Source organism: Lactuca serriola, chromosome 3 (assembly GCF_051521515.1).
Source record: "Lactuca serriola cultivar US96UC23 chromosome 3, Lser_US96UC23_V15, whole genome shotgun sequence".
Classification (NCBI taxonomy): domain Eukaryota; kingdom Viridiplantae; phylum Streptophyta; class Magnoliopsida; order Asterales; family Asteraceae; genus Lactuca; species Lactuca serriola.
The window spans coordinates 254,750,683-254,767,952 of record NC_136410.1 but is presented as its reverse complement, the minus strand read 5'-3'; the positions used below and the strand labels follow the sequence as shown (position 1 = coordinate 254,767,952).

At 38.1% G+C, this 17,270-nt stretch overlaps 1 pseudogene; it reads right to left on the bottom strand.

Annotated features, from left to right (window-relative positions):
• Positions 1–760: 760 nt before the first annotated feature.
• On the bottom strand, positions 761–1,672 carry LOC145096191 (proteasome subunit beta type-5-B-like; annotated as a pseudogene).
• Between the last annotated feature and the right edge of the window lie 15,598 nt (positions 1,673–17,270).

Below are 17,270 nucleotides of genomic sequence, written 5' to 3'. Positions count from 1 at the left end.
AACTCTTGTTCTCACTTTTGCCCACGTATTTAGCTGTGTTATTTACCCAAAACCATATACCATTCACATTAACGTTAGGGCCAAATGAAAGAATAGCTACCTATTTCTAATTACCAGCATCCTACTCTCAGTACAACATCCTAAAAAGAAAAAAAAATGAAAGTATACAACTATAACCATAAGTGGTATAGTTTTCAAAGTACAGTGCCTTATGAAAGATATCTTTTTTAAAGAGTATGCTAGTATGGTAGAAAGCAATGAAAGTAGGATGCTATAACACACAAATAGATGAAAACAAGTAGTTATTGTTACTTGTTATATTTTTAGCCCATATAGAAAGTGAATACTTACTTCAGTTTTTGCAGTTCCTGTCATCCCTGAAAGCTTTGGATAAAGCTTAAACATTGATTGGTATGTGATTTGTGCCACTACAACTGAATCAGCCTGCAAAGCCCAAGAGGAATACAAGGTAATAGCTTTAAACAAGAGTTGTCAAAAAGAATGATGATGTGGCAGGCAATCACAATATATACCTGGATTGGTAACCCTTCTTTTGCCTCCACAGCCAGGTGAATCCCCTCTGACCATCGTCTTTTTTTTTCCACTCTCCCCGTCAACTTCAAATGAACATTAATTTACAGCAATATAACTAGTTTTTTCTCCTAAAATAAAAATACGATGTTTTTAATACCTCGTTTATTATAAGAGCTTTCCCATTTTTAACAATGTACTGGACATCTTGGCGATAGAACTCCCATTTTTAACAATCTGCAGCTCTTCCAGCCATTGTGCCCAACATATACAGATTAATTTCAATGATTTTTTTTCACAGATTGAGATGCTGCAAAAAAAAAAAACAAAAAACAAAATTAAACGAGTGTTTTTTTAAGACTATTTAATGCTTTCAAATCATGTTGCTTTCGATTCATAATTAATTATTAATCAAGTAAAGATATATTATAATTTAGAAGGAGAAATGCATACATATATAGCCTCCCATGCTAGCTCGGGAATCTGCAGCAACCATCACACCTTCCTTAAAAATAAAAGCCAAAGTTGTTGTTCCTTTTGCTGGTTTTACCATTTGGATAGAATTCTTCTGAAATCCATCAAACTGAAGCAAAGGATTTGATGTAGTGTTTTAGCAATATATACATTCACTTAATATCTAGCAGAAAGGAAAAGAGAAAAAGGCAAGAATTGTAAAGAAACTCACATCTGATGTAACTGGTAGGTCAAATGAAGGGGCATCAGAAAGCAGGTCGTCACTTCCTCCATAGAGTGGTGCACTTGTGCAGTTTAATCAGATGCAAAATAAATCGCATACGATAATAATTACCTTTGATGAGCTGCAATACATCTTATACTCCAAACCATTCACCACATGTACGCCTTCCATGACAACTGATATAGCAGAAGATTCATCAATACCTGAGAATTGGCATTTATTTCTGCATGTAATTAGGAAACAAATTAAATATGAACATAAATAGATACTTATTTACTCAATGTCATAAGAAGTATTAATATTTATTAGTTATTACCTCTGCAACATAATACCAGAATCCTTTTTTCCAGGCACAACAGAAAGAAAACCATTATGAAGATAAGTTGAAAAATTATGATCCACAGAAACCGCAACCACATCAGTCTTTGCATTCCCAACATCCATCAGTTGAATGGTTAAACAACATGGGCCAGATGACCGCAAAAAAATAAGGAAAAATAAATAAATAAACCAGAGTTCTTACAGGATACAGAGACTGCTACATATGATTATACAGTAATAATTTATGTTTATTGTTATTGCTATTGTTACTCTACCTTCACTGTTTTTGTTTTTGTTAATGTTATTATTCCTGTTACCTAAGTGTTAATGTTATTGTTTGACTGCTTTCTGCAACCATAGTTATCAGATTTGTGAGCAAAAATAAAGATAAATAAGCTTACCTACCATTAAGCCAGGATAAGAGTTTAGGGCATCAATGGAAGATGTCTCCTGGATTTTATTACCTCCTGGACACACACCATAAATTTTCAATAACTTGGAATTGTTCAAGTAATATAATATAATCCCAAAAAAATACAATTAACTACCAATAAGTAGGCAATGCAAATTTTGGAAAGGCATATCAGGTTCATCTGTAGCTGAGGGGTACCAAATACGCTCTATGTTATTCTTATTTAATTGAAGTTGCTCCAAACTGAATACAATTTCAAGTAAAGGATAAAGCTTTCACAAAATATTATAATATTAACCTTGAGTAAGTCATTGTTTAGGGTTAAAAGCGAATCCAGAGTGCCAACACGAAGATTTGGGATATTAAACTGCAAAATTACTCAAATTTAATAAGATACTTAGTAAAATTGAACGAAATTGATAGCGATGATTGTTATACCCTATACAGAGGAGTGTCAAATGAGTTTTTGGAGATGGATTCTTGTAAGCAACTCCACAAAGAAGAAGCAGAACTCTGAACGGGAAGAGAAGTCTTCGTGTTAGGGGGAAAATTAACGAGATTCCCAATTGCTGCTCAAAATTCTTAAGATCGACAACGGAGATTCCCGATTGTTAAATTGAATTATGGTTTGCAACAGAGAATCAAAAGGGGGAAAATTAATGAAATCTATCCTCCAAATAGAAATCGACGAATTCATGAGATAGATTGATTTCATTTTGAAAACATCCATGATTTCGTTTTGAAAACATCCATGAAGTCAAATTTAGAAGCAATAATAAGCGATTCAGATTCGCTTTCTATTCAAACATGTTCAATTGTTTTGTAGGATACGGTCCCAATTTTTACATAGGAACCACCAAATCCTTCAAAACTAGAAAAAAAAGTATGTGAAGAAACGAACAATAAATTGATTACCTGGATCTCTGACACAAAAGTTTCAAAGGTGATGACAATCGGGAAGCTAATGGAGCAAAGTTATGGTTCTTCGTCTGTGTGTTTTTCTATTTATCTATGGGGAATCAAAAACAAACGAGAATCAAGATTTGAATTCCTAATATTGAGACTTGAGACTATAATACTGAATTAGGGCTTTTTCTGAAAATTTCAACATTGAGTGGAAGATATGGTGGTTCCAGTGGGTAGAAGTAAGTGAGCCTTAATCGATGTCAACGATTGGGGAAGTAGTTAGCGGTCGATGTGGGAAGGGGAAAGAAGTATCGTCGATTAGGGTAAAGAGGGAAGTGAAAGCGGGCTAAGGTAAAGAGGGAAGTGAAAGCGGGCTTTTCTAATTTTTGGGTTTTTCTTTTTCCCGCTTATTACTAAAGAGCGCGTTTCATTAAAAAAATATAAAGCGACATGTTTAGATGACACATGTTTTATAATTAGTGCCCTCCGTGTTTTTTTTCTAACACTTATTCTAGGGCACGCAAAATTGCGCGTTCTAAATCCTTAAAATTTCTAGAGAGCTGACATTATTTTTAGGTCACGTGCTTTTGCGTATCATAAATCACCGCGTGTCATAAATTGCGCGTCATTAAAGGTCTATTTTCTAGTAGTGTCCTATAGTATTTTAACTTTATGTTTTGTTCTGGAGATCCTTTGTATATAGGGTTGGTAAGTTTTAGACTCGTTGAAACACCACTAACACTTCCATACACATGTTGGTCGTATCTCAAATAAATATAGTTGATCAAGCTATATTTATCCTAGATATGATTACATAACTGTCTAGGTTTGACTGTAGTTCCCAACATCTAAATACTTCTGTTTTCTTCTTCTTGTGATACTTGTTCTAATATGTATATATGCATGTATGTATACTTATATAATAATAGTTATATTTTAAAAGTATACTTTTAGTTATAGCACTTCAGACCCGTTGTATTTATAGTTGTATATCTTTTATAGGTTGATATACTTAGTTCACTATAAACAATGCTCTGATACCAATCTGTCACACCCTCACACCAGAAAGGCGGAAACTTTCGGGGACGGAGGACGTCATGTACAGTATCACAACAATTGAAAAATTGTAATCAAAGCAACAACAACCATGGTATTTATATTAAAATGTTTACATTCTATACGAATCATAAATGATTGACTCCAAAAGTAATTAGCAAAACAAGACCTGAAGCTACTATGCTCCATCTTCTAGGAACTTGTGTGTGTACCTGTCTACTAGTGTCCTGAGAATACAAGTGGTTTTGAAAGTGTCAACATTAAAGCTGGTGAGTTCATAAGCTTTTTGTTTTAGAAAACAGGTTCTTTGTTCTTTGTAAAACATGATGTGTTTCTCTAGAAAATCCTATATTTTCTGATGTAATAAATGAAAAGTAAAATAACTCGTACCAGTTCCTTCTATGAGTACTTAGTGTATACAAGTTATATACAATCTGGATCGAACAAACAATCGATTGTCTGTTTTTTCCCCAAGCCCACAACCAAACAAGGAACAGGAAATGAGGCGGAAAGCCACACATTCGACTGCATTTCAGATTCTCAATGTATATAACCCTAAAGTATTCACTTGGTACTTACAGAGTTAACTGTAATAGTTCTTTGAGATATGATGAAAGTGTTCCTTAAGAAAATCCTATATTTTCTTAATATGAATATGATAATACTAGTTTCTTCTATGATTACTTATATTATACTGGCTATATATAAACCAAGATCGAACTGACAGTTAATTGTGTGGATCTGCCCTAAGCCCACAACCAAATAAGGAACATGAAATGAGGTGGAAACCACACATTCCACTGGCTATCGGATATTCTTCATACATAACCTTGATGTATAAACTAAGGGATTATTGAATTAACAATGATTGTTCGTTAGCTGAATGGCAAACCGTTTGCTTGTAAAATATTGTTGTTTGTCCTGGAAAATCCTATATTTTCCATAAAAGTGAGTTGTTGCCTTAAATGTTCCAAAACTAAAAAGCACAAGTATTTTCCCATACTTAAGTTGTTAAAGTGTAGCTTTATTATTAAATAAATGTAGCCGGAAACGTGTTTGTTCTGTAAAACCAGAAGTGATGTTAATACCCTCCTGGGATCACTTAGTACATACAAGTTATAGAAATCTAGATCGAACAAAAAATCGATTTGGTGATTCTGCCCTAAGCACACAACGAAACAAGGAATAGGAAATAAGGCGGGAATATGGATTTTTTGTTAAATGAGGTGGAAATATGGACTGTTTGAAAGGTACAAGTATTTTCCCATATCACCCTTGTGTATATGCTAAGTAATCACATAGTTGTTAACCCTAGAGACTGTTTGTTAAGTATACTATTATGTGAACGAGGCCATGCTATATCCAGGTGAGTTCTTATAACCATAAATATGAACTTTAAACCCTACGATGTACTTCGGACGTCGTAGATGTTAATGACGTTTGTCACCCAGAACGACTGTAGCTAACAGTCAAGGCGCGAGATTGTCAGTCCCGTATAGATCTATACACAAACTCACGCTCTCCCTCCAGGAGACTATGGTTCATAAGGTTAGACTTCCCTTGGTACTTAGGTAAGTACTCGAAGACATGTCTCATAAATTTGTTCCCTCCACGAATTCAGGAATTATACAATGAAAACCCTTTTTATATATAATATGTACCCTTGTAAAAGTAGTGTGTTCCTTCCATAAACCATACTTAATATAGTTTATATGTTTGTTTCCATGTTAAAAACTAAACTTGTAAAATAGTTTCCTTTGGTGCAAAAATTGTTACGAATTAAGATATTTTGTAGTTTAATCGCAATGATGTTTGACGTATTTAGCAATTTCAATTTCAAAAGCATGTTAACGGTAAGAAAATACAATAAGCAAAATTATATTTTTAAAACACAAGATTAATTGTGTTTTACATGTATTCCCCCCCCCCCCCTCCCTTAAAACATTGAAAAAGCTTCGAAAAATATAGGGGTATGAAGTCACCTCTAGTGCGTGTGCTTGATCGGACTCGAAGTGATTGCGAATGATCCTCAGGTTAGAATATGTGACAGTAATCGTATCCTAATAACAATTATACATGATATCGTATTTAAATTAATAATATATTCACTGAAACATATTGAATAACTAATTAAAGTGTTAACCAACACTTAAGAATTTATGAAATACTTACAGATGGCCTTAGGAATTAATTGAAATGAATCCTAGGCATTTTCGTTGAGCAAATGGGTGAATTTGGTCAAGGCTTGGTGATTTCGGTCAAAGCTTGAAGATTTGAAGATCTTGTTGAATGTTCTTGGTTTTCTAGGTGTTTTCTTGATAAAGTTATGAAGATTTGAAGGAAATCTGGGTAAAAAATTATGAGTTTTGAGAAAAAAAATTGGCAAGGATTCGGTGTGAAAAGTGAGGAAATGAGGTTGAATTCGGCTGAACACTTATACATAGCATTGGGAATTCGGTCTTAATCGATTAGGGCCTTAAGGAATTCGGTCCTTAATGGGCCATTTTGGTGAGAATTCGATCATGCTAAGACCGAATTCATCTTTGATTGATTGATATGACTGAAAACAACAATTTCCTTAGATTCTAAAAACCGATTTCACCCTCTGTGACAACCGTCAATTTTCGGTAAAGTCAAAGTCAACAAAAGTCAACAAGTCAAACCGGTCAACCCAATTCGCCGTGAGTACTAGAGTTTACGTTATATAACTTCTAAACAACTCTCTATTCTAATGAGAGATCATAAATCGAAAAGTGCGTTCACCTAAATCTCCTTAACCTAAAACGGTGGTACGTAGAAAGGCAAACCGATACAACAATGTTACATACTTATCGGGAGTATGCAAGATCCCTAATCAAGGCTTAACGGGGTTTAAGGACCTTGCAGTGCGTAGCCGGACACTCAAAAAGGTCACCAGTGAAATCTCTCCCACATATCTCTAAGTATGTGAAACCTCTCCCACATATCTCTAAGTATGTGAAACCTCTCCCACATATCTCTAAGTATGTGAAACCTCTCCCACATATCTCTAAGTATGTGAAACCTCTCCCACATATCTCTAAGTATGTGAAACCTCTCCCACATATCTCTAAGTATGTGAAACCTCTCCCACATATCTCTAAGTATGTGAAACCTCTCCCACATATCTCTAAGTATGTGAAACCTCTCCCACATATCTCTAAGTATGTGAAACCTCTCCCACATATCTCTAAGTATGTGAAACCTCTCCCACATATCTCTAAGTATGTGAAACCTCTCCCACATATCTCTAAGTATGTGAAACCTCTCCCACATATCTCTAATTATGTGAAATCTCTCCCACATATCTCTAAGTATGTGAAATCTCTCCCAAATCTCTCTCCGTATGTGAAATCCCTCCAAGTATGTCAAATCTCTCCCAAATCTCCCTAAGTATGTCAAATCTCTCCCAAATCTCTCTAAGTATGTGAAATCTCTCTCACATATCTCTTTATATGTGAAATCTCTCCAAGTATGTCAAATCTCTCCCAAATCTCTCTAAGTATGTGAAATCTCTCTCTCATATCTCTTTGTATGCGAAATCTCTCCAAGTATGTCAAATCTCTCCCAAATCTCTCCAAGTATGTCAAATCTCTCCCAAATCTCTCTAAGTATGTGAAATCTGTCTCACATATCTCTTTATATGTGAAATCTCTCCAAGTATGTCAAATCTCTCCCAAATCTCTCTAAGTATGTGAATTCTCTCTCACGTATCTCTTCGTATGCGAAATCTCTCCAAGTACGTCAAATGTCTCCCAAATCTCTCTGAGAACGAGGAATCTCTCTCAAATCTCTCTCGAAATCTCTCCCAACTTTCTATAATCACTCGGGGCATCCCGATCCTCGAAATTGGCGAAAAATAGCCCAAGAATGGAAGTCTACGCGAAAAACGGACTTAGGAAACGAACCCTCCGAACCGAAAGTACTATTCATGAACCGAACCGAAAGCACTATTCATGAGGGTCTGAACCGAAAGTACTGTTCATAAGCTGAACCGAAGTTACTGTTCATCCGAACCGAACCCGGCCATGAGGGAGATCCGAACCGAACCCAGCACTGAAGGAAGGTCCGAACCGAACCAGCATAGAAGGGAAAATCCGAACCGAAGTTACTGTTCATTACTGTTCACAACAGTACCTTCGGTTCTAGCCAGCCTTCGGACCGAACCCTTGCCTTCGCGTCGGACCTGCTTCTCTTCGGACCGAGCTTCGGACCAGCCTCGCTTCGCTTCTTCCTTCTGGCGCGCCTTCGCTTCCGAGACCAGCCCCTCCGAGCCGTGCACAGCTGACCGAGCTTCGGCCTAGGGACCGAACTTCGGCCTAGGTCCGAAGAGTTCCGCTGGAAATTCCATTTTTCACCCCATTTTTTTGCGTATTTTTGCATTTTAAACTCATTTTTAATTATTTTAACATACGATTTTCACCCAAAACTTTATTTTTAATTATAAGACCCCTAAATTAATGATTTAATCACATTTTTAAGGATAAAATCTTATTAAAAAGGAGTTGGTAAAGTACAAAGGTAGAGTGTTGACTTTACCTTATTTTATGACACAAGCAACCCCATACCCACTCCATGATTAACCCACACTCCTCCCCACCATACCTTGTACTTTTTACCACCCTCACAAGCCATCTCCATGTTTTGGGAGCTGGATATTCATCCTCTCTCCTCATTTTTCTCTCATTTGTTCTCATTTCACAAGAGGATCAAACTCCTTTCTCTCTCACTTTCTCTCTCTAGAAATCCGAGATTCAAGGGCTGATCTTGAGAGTTTCCTCCACCTTTGGTAAGCATAATCCATTTCCTTTAAGATTATCTCAATTATTTCCACTCAAATCATGGGTATCTTACACAAACTCCATTATATTTGTGTTAGAGCTTCGAATCTTCAAGCGATTCTTCAAGTGTTCTTGGGTTGAACACTTCTCTTTTTCAACACTTATCTACTGAAATCACACAAGGTGAGTTCATACCCCTACATTTTCATGTTTTCTTAAGTTTTTAGGGGGGGGAATACAAGCTAAAACACCAAGAACATAACTAAAATTTTCTAACAGCTTTCATTAGAAAAGTTAGACTCCATTCACGGACTGTTTTGGACACCTTAAACATTTTAGTTTTCAAAACTGTTTTAGGTGCATGTAGTTCCACTTCTTAGCTTTAAAATGACTACTTGCACATCTCCATACGATTTTTCTACAATTTATGGTGATTTTTACAAAACTGCCTATCATTCCAAGCACCAATCCGGACCAGTCTGTGATTATGGACTTTTTCACCCAAGTTGGAGGTCATTAAAAATCATGATAAAAATTATGAGTAAACTAGACACATTTTGGGAACTCTCAGAATTTACGGATTTAGTTTTCGACTTCGTATGATTTTTCTATGGCTTTTCTAAAACAGTGCAGGAAGGTCTAATTTAGTTAACATCATATAATTTTCATAACACCTTGTAACATGTTGAGCAGGGTGCATATTATTACGTGTTCATGTATATTTGCAATATAAGACATTCTTGTGTTAGTATCCAGACATAAACCTGTTAACAAATGGATTTTTACTAGACAAAGCATAGATTACACAAAGCATTATTATTGAAGTATATCCATTACACACAAACGTTAAATAAACTATATTAAGTAAAAATTACGTACTTTACTGTTACTACCTTCGTTTTGCCAAACTATAATAGGTATAGTTTACGATGGATTTCAAAATGCATACATTACAAAAAGGAAACTTTCATTATGATTAAGTGTAAATTCGTTAATAATTTTGTGAGGCATCCTCTTCACATAAATCATAAGTCCTGTATTGTAACCAGAGTCTCCTGGAAGGAGAGCGTGATAGTTGTATATAGATGTATATTGGGTTTGACACCCCACACCTTGCTGCTAGCTACAGTTGGACCTGCAGGTCTACGGGTGACAAGTGTCATTTCAGTTCTACGACGCCCGAAGAACGTCGTATTCAGGCCATCTAGGTCATAGTATGGTTATAATAGGTCACAGAAAGTATTAACAAACTTAAGAATATACGAGAGTTTCATTGATTTCATACGCGTTTGTGTTGAAATAAACACACATTATTTTCTGTAAATAAGAAAGATTACTCATATATTTCAGTCTTTGGATACAAGACTACATTATTCATTATAAAGAAAATATCGGATTTTCTGAATACATATCATATCATTTTTACAAGGAAAACGTTCTATTTCTCCAATATAATCTCTTATGAACTCACCAACCTTTGTGTTGACACTTTTCAAAACTACTTGTATTCTCAGGAATTCAGTGAAAACGGGAAACCAACAACGTTTTGAGGATGGGACGATAAATCGTCAAACAGTTCATTTTGTTTCATAATGTAATTGATTCGATTCATGTAAACATATACATTGGTGTAACTTTTTTTTTAGTTATATTTATGATGGTTGTATTTACTTTGAGCACTATTATACTCGTTGTTGTGATACTCTACATGAAGTCCTCCACCCTCGAACGTTTCCGCCATCATTGGTTTGGGGGTGTGACAGATTGGTATCAGAGCATTGTTTATAGTGAACTCAGTATATCGAACCACATAAGATATACAAACTATAAATGCATTGGGACTAGAGTCTCTGATTTTATGTTTTCAAAACAACTATACTTTTAGAAATAAGTAGTTCTTATTAAAAGTATACACGCATGCATACATACTAGGGTCACGTCGTTCTAGAACAAAACAAAAGTAATGATTGTTGGATATCACAGGTAAGCTCGGGGATGTATGGTCAGTCTTGGGATTGGCATAGCCTGATCAACTATGCTCGTCCGAGGAGTGATTAGCACATGCCCAAGAATGGTTGTGATATGGCAACAAGTCTAAAAACTTACCAACACTACCACAATGAAATACCATAGGGGTATTTGGTGTTATTATAATTATTTATCTGAGAACTAAATAGATTTTTATCAATAGGTCAATAATTGCTTAGTGGATACATTAAAATTATATGTAGCCAGGACGTCATAGACTTAGAATCTGTGAATCTTTGCTTTACTTCCTGTTCTCGTTGGATTGGGGATTTAGAGTTAGGGTCGCTTATTCGAAGGTATGTCCTGTCCCAAATACATATGACTAGTATGCACTAAAAAGTGTATTGAAATACCTGATAAAGATCATCTTATAATTATCTAATTAGTACATCTACTTAGTTACTTCTCATATCCCCATTTCTCGCGAAGATATCATGGCTGGATTTCATCCCCACGGCGACCCGTACTACCCTAGCCACAACAATACTGAATGGCTCGGAGAGGAGCCAGTGAATGATCACCCAATCCCTGTGGATGGTCACCAAGTTGAAGGCCTTGCTGACGGTTTCGACTCCGAACCTGAAATGGTGAACCTATCCTCGATGACCCGTGTTCCCAATCCCAATCCTCGACCGGCTTTTCAAGGCCCGATGCCTCCTTGCGTAGAGTGCTTGGAAATCTGGAGCGAAGAGCAAGACCAACCTATGTCATTCGATGGAGATCGAAACTTCTGCAACATAAACGAAGGAACCCCAGCAAATAGAATTTTTCCAATCCTGGTCTGTAGAGTTGCCTGAGACGAGAATTCGGGGTAGAACAACTCTCCATAGTACCGCAGAGGTTGATGCAAATGCAAGAATACATACAATCCGCACTAATAGCCTTGAGCACACTCATGAAAAGTCTGCGAAAGACTATGAAACCCTGCTGCAAACACTGGCTGAATCACAAACCGATGTCATGAAACTCCGAGTACGCCAGAGGGTGTACGAAAGGCACATGCCTGATATGGAGCGGCAGCTAGCTGAACTGAGAGATCACAAGAAAAATGACCGCCGCCAGTAGTAAACGCCTTACTTCATTTCATGTTAAAAAGGAATCGTTATCCCTATCTATGCCCTATGTGGTATTTCCTATGAAACTATCTTGTACTGTAGGCACCTTTAGTGAGGCCTTTAGGCGGCCAAGACACCCCTGCATTGATATTATATAAGACCCTCTACAAGGTCAATCTTCCCTAATTTGTTACATCTTAAACATCAACGACGTATCAATCAGCCGAGTTCTGTGTCACCCTTTTGTTCAAACACTCCCATCATGCTGCGATAGGAGCCTGCCTGCAACCCACTCTATTCAAGTTGTAAAACTAGAGTAATCTAGCTCCGGAATCGTTCCTGATCTTCTCTCCAAGGTTGGATCATGTCATTCACCAACCAATGGAACCCGGTTTCAAACAACCAACATCAAAGGATCACCACCTGAACTTACTTCTACTCTGTATTAGGATTGCATCATAGGGATGTGAGTCAAACCTTCGAGAACATGTTCCAATTGGTCATGATAAGGACTTAGCCTGGGTCAACTATAAGGCACCACTTGGGTGCACACTACTGGAAATTCATGAGTTAACATGTAAAGACTCCCGTTAGGAATTGTTTTCAGAACGCCCTTAACGACCAAATTACGTTACAAATCAATATAAGATAAAGCTTAGTTAGAAACTCACGACGTGTAGCCTTTCTAAAAAAAACTCATTATCACCTCACCCTTAATCATTTTGTTGAGAAATTCCTTCATCATAGACTCTTGGGCGCGAATCATACCAACACTAATGCACCGGATCCCATCAGAAATCCCCAGCCAAGCGTGTTTGGACACACATGATTCTAAGATGGGTAAAGCTTGACGCCCGTATGAAACCTACCCCTACCCACTGCTGTAACCCTATTTCAAGAATGTTAGCGGAAACACTAGGAGTAGTACAATAATGTGCAAAAATTTATATGCGTTAATATAAATTATAAGGATGCACTTAAGATAATCATTTCCACTAACAAAGATGTTTTTCATCGTGAAACAGAGCTATGTCTTCACCAAGAGGAAACCAACCATCTAGCAAGGTGCCAACTCTGCAGATAGACGCTGCTACTTTTCAGGCTGCAGTCACGGCAGCCGTGGCAGCCGTCATGGCACAGTTCAATGCTAACAACGCCAGCAGAAATGGAGGCGGTGCTGACAATACAGATAATGGTAACATTCAGGAACACCAGCGGGTGTCCACCAGCAAAAATACCTCAGGTCTCAAACCTACGAACAAGAAGAGAAAGTTTTGGAACATGAAAGAGCGCCACCAATCTCAAAAATCCACTAAAAGACAACAACCTATGGCCACCCCCACCATCGCAACAGCAGTCACAACACATGCCCCAATACTAGCCACAAGATCTACCACCCAAACGCCGGCCAGACCATATAAGGGGTCACTCCCGAAGTGTAACAAGTGTAATTACCATCACAAAGGAGCTTGCCGAATCTTAAGATGTGATAACTGCAACGGGAAAGGACACACCGCCCGTTTCTGTAGGACCCCAACTCAACACAACACTCCAACCCCCATTACCAACGAAATTCCAGTGTGCTTCCTATGTGGCGAAGCGGGACACTTCAAGAGAAACTGCCCAACTGAAAGGAATGACGGGGAAAGCGGAGGAGCTTAACAAACGAACCAGCAAGGGTAATAGGGAACCATATTAGGACTTTTGTAATGCTTCCCAACGACAAAAAAAAACGTTTAAGTACTATAAGTTTGTAATGAAATTGTTATGCTTGCTAAAGTCACCGTCTTTCTAAAAGTAGTTAAAATACTCTCTCGTTTAAATCGAACCAATTACATTCATATATGATCTAAAGATCATTACCTCTAAGATGTGACGACTTTATACATACATCGAGGTTAATTATAATCAAAATACCGAAGTTTTGAAACAAATAATTTCATCCCGACTCCTAATCTGTGTCTAATAGTAAGAACCGAGCGGGGCCGCCCACTCGACGATTCCCAAACGTCAACTTACCTACGACGTTCATATACCGTTCGGTCATAGGGAGACCTGCCAGGGGTCATGATGTCAAATATTAGTACTAATTCTCGAAACACACCTGCCGCCAGTGCTAGGCACTGTGGTATAAATCATCTACGATAATGATAACATCAAACAAAGTTTATCACCCTAAAAAGAAACACAGGATACTCTATCACTCTAGTGATCCCTTCTTGCGAATACAGCTTAGCTAGTTTTACCTAAAAAGATATTGCTGTCGTCATTCAATCTTCATTGATATAGCCCTCATCTTCCCAATTTAACATCTACAAAAGGACCTTTCACCTAACTCCTCCAAACATCGAAACCTTCGTCTCTCATAAACATCCAGCTCGAACCTACGGATTATCTTTTGCTATGGAACCCCCAAAACACACATTAAAGGAGTGTTATACCTCCTAAACCTTATCACAAGTGCTTACAGGAGACCCTTGGGAATGTCACGCATGTAGCAGATAAGGTCCAAGCACAAAAGCCGGGGAAAGATATGGCACGAGTTCTGCCATGAACTTCGGGCCAAGGTTGCCCAGGAGGGCGAGTAAATGTCCTACCATCTAAGAAGGCCTAATCATATGAACCAAACCCACATGCTTCCTACCGAGCTACAAGAACTCTTAGGTCAAACCTGTCGAACTATTCAACAATAAAATTGAAGAACCAAGCTTTTCACCCTGGAAAGCTCTGTTCTTATTCTTCGAATAGAAAGGCAAATTGCTCGTAGTTCCATTAACTTCAGAGGCCCTGACGATATCTCCAGTAGAAACCTTTACTATCTGCCTCACATAAACGAATAGGCCGACCAACCACAAGGAACGAGGTACCCTTTAGGAATCAGACCTGAGATCTGAATATCACCAGTCGCGAGTATCGGATAAGGATGTCCGAGGACAACCCTCCAAATTTGATGCGGACACTGCAAGTCTGTAGTGATACTCTCGGATAGGACCAACCCGTTCGCAGTATTCATAGGATGTGCCATTCTTACTAGGATCAGTTCATCGTTATCGTTGTAAGTGACTTGCTTATCTACCCTCGTAGTAAGAAAGATTACTAAGTTATTTGCTATGATTTTCCTCGCTATTACATTCCCCAGTTATATATAACGAACACCTGGTAGATAATAGCATGTGAGAATTCTGACTTGGTTTCTTTTCCTCGTTGGGATGTGAAACTGAAGTAGAATCACACATTTTACTATCCGCCCAGTATTGGTTATATCATAATGTGTATGAACTAAGATTTCGTGTATAATAACTCATCTCTTAGTCAGAATCAAAATAATGTAGAGCCGACCTTAGTCATTTACAAACTCCTTGCCTAAATTCGAATTTCGGGACGAAATTCCCTCTAACGGGGGGATGATGTGACAACCGTCAATTTTCGGTCAAGTCAAAGTCAACAAAAGTCAACAAGTCAAACCGGTCAACCCAATTCGCCGTGAGTACTAGAGTTTACGTTATATAACTTCTAAACAACTCTCTATTCTAATGAGAGATCATAAATCGAAAAGTGCGTTCACCTAAATCTCCTTAACCTAAAACGGTGGTACGTAGAAAGCCAAACCGATACAACAATGTTACATACTCATCGGGAGTATGCAAGATCCCTAATCAAGGCTTAACGGGGTTTAAGGACCTTGCAGTGCGTAGCCGGACACTCAAAAAGGTCACCAGTGAAATCTCTCCCACATATCTCTAAGTATGTGAAACCTCTCCCACATATCTCTAAGTATGTGAAACCTCTCCCACATATCTCTAAGTATGTGAAACCTCTCCCACATATCTCTAAGTATGTGAAACCTCTCCCACATATCTCTAAGTATGTGAAACCTCTCCCACATATCTCTAAGTATGTGAAACCTCTCCCACATATCTCTATGTATGTGAAACCTCTCCCACATATCTCTAAGTATGTGAAATCTCTCCCAAATCTCTCTCCGTATGTGAAATCCCTCCAAGTATGTCAAATCTCTCCCAAATCTCCCTAAGTATGTCAAATCTCTCCCAAATCTCTCTAAGTATGTGAAATCTCTCTCACATATCTCTTTATATGTGAAATCTCTCCAAGTATGTCAAATCTCTCCCAAATCTCTCTAAGTATGTGAAATCTCTCTCACATATCTCTTTGTATGCGAAATCTCTCCAAGTATGTCAAATCTCTCCCAAATCTCTCCAAGTATGTCAAATCTCTCCCAAATCTCTCTAAGTATGTGAAATCTCTCTCACATATCTCTTTATATGTGAAATCTCTCCAAGTATGTCAAATCTCTCCCAAATCTCTCTAAGTATGTGAAATCTCTCTCACGTATCTCTTCGTATGCGAAATCTCTCCAAGTACGTCAAATGTCTCCCAAATCTCTCTGAGAACGAGGAATCTCTCTCAAATCTCTCTCGAAATCTCTCCCAACTTTCTATAATCACTCGGGGCATCCCGACCCTCGAAATTGGCGAAAAATAGCCCAAGAATGGAAGTCTACGCGAAAAACGGACTTAGGAAACGAACCCTCCGAACCGAAAGTACTATTCATGAACCGAACCGAAAGCACTATTCATGAGGGTCTGAACCGAAAGTACTGTTCATAAGCTGAACCGAAGTTACTGTTCATCCGAACCGAACCCGGCCATAAGGGAGATCCGAACCGAACCCAGCACTGAAGGAAGGTCCGAACCGAACCAGCATAGAAGGGAAAATCCGAACCGAAGTTACTGTTCATTACTGTTCACAACAGTACCTTCGGTTCTAGCCAGCCTTCGGACCGAACCCTTGCCTTCGTGTCGGACCTGCTTCTCTTCGGACCGAGCTTCAGACCAGCCTCGCTTCGCTTCTTCCTTCTGGCGTGCCTTCGCTTCCGAGACCAGCCCCTCCGAGCCGTGCACATCTGACCGAGCTTCGGCCTAGGGACCGAACTTCGGCCTAGGTCCGAAGAGTTCCGCTGGAAATTCCATTTTTCACCCCATTTTTTTGCGTATTTTTGCATTTTAAACCCATTTTTAATTATTTTAACATAGGATTTTCACCCAAAACTTTATTTTTAATTATAAGACCCCTAAATTAATGATTTAATCACATTTTTAAGGATAAAATCTTATTAAAAAGGAGGTGGTAAAGTACAAAGGTAGAGTGTTGACTTTACCTTATTTTATGACACAAGCAACCCCATACCCACTCCATGATTAACCCACACTCCTCCCCACCATACCTTGTACTTTTTACCACCCTCACAAGCCATCTCCATGTTTTGGGAGCTGGATATTCATCCTCTCTCCTCATTTTTCTCTCATTTGTTCTCATTTCACAAGAGGATCAAACTCCTTTCTCTCTCACTATCTCTCTCTAGAAATCCGAGATTCAAGGGCTGATCTTGAGAGTTTCCTCCACCTTTGGTAAGCATAATCCATTTCCTTTAAGATTATCTCAAT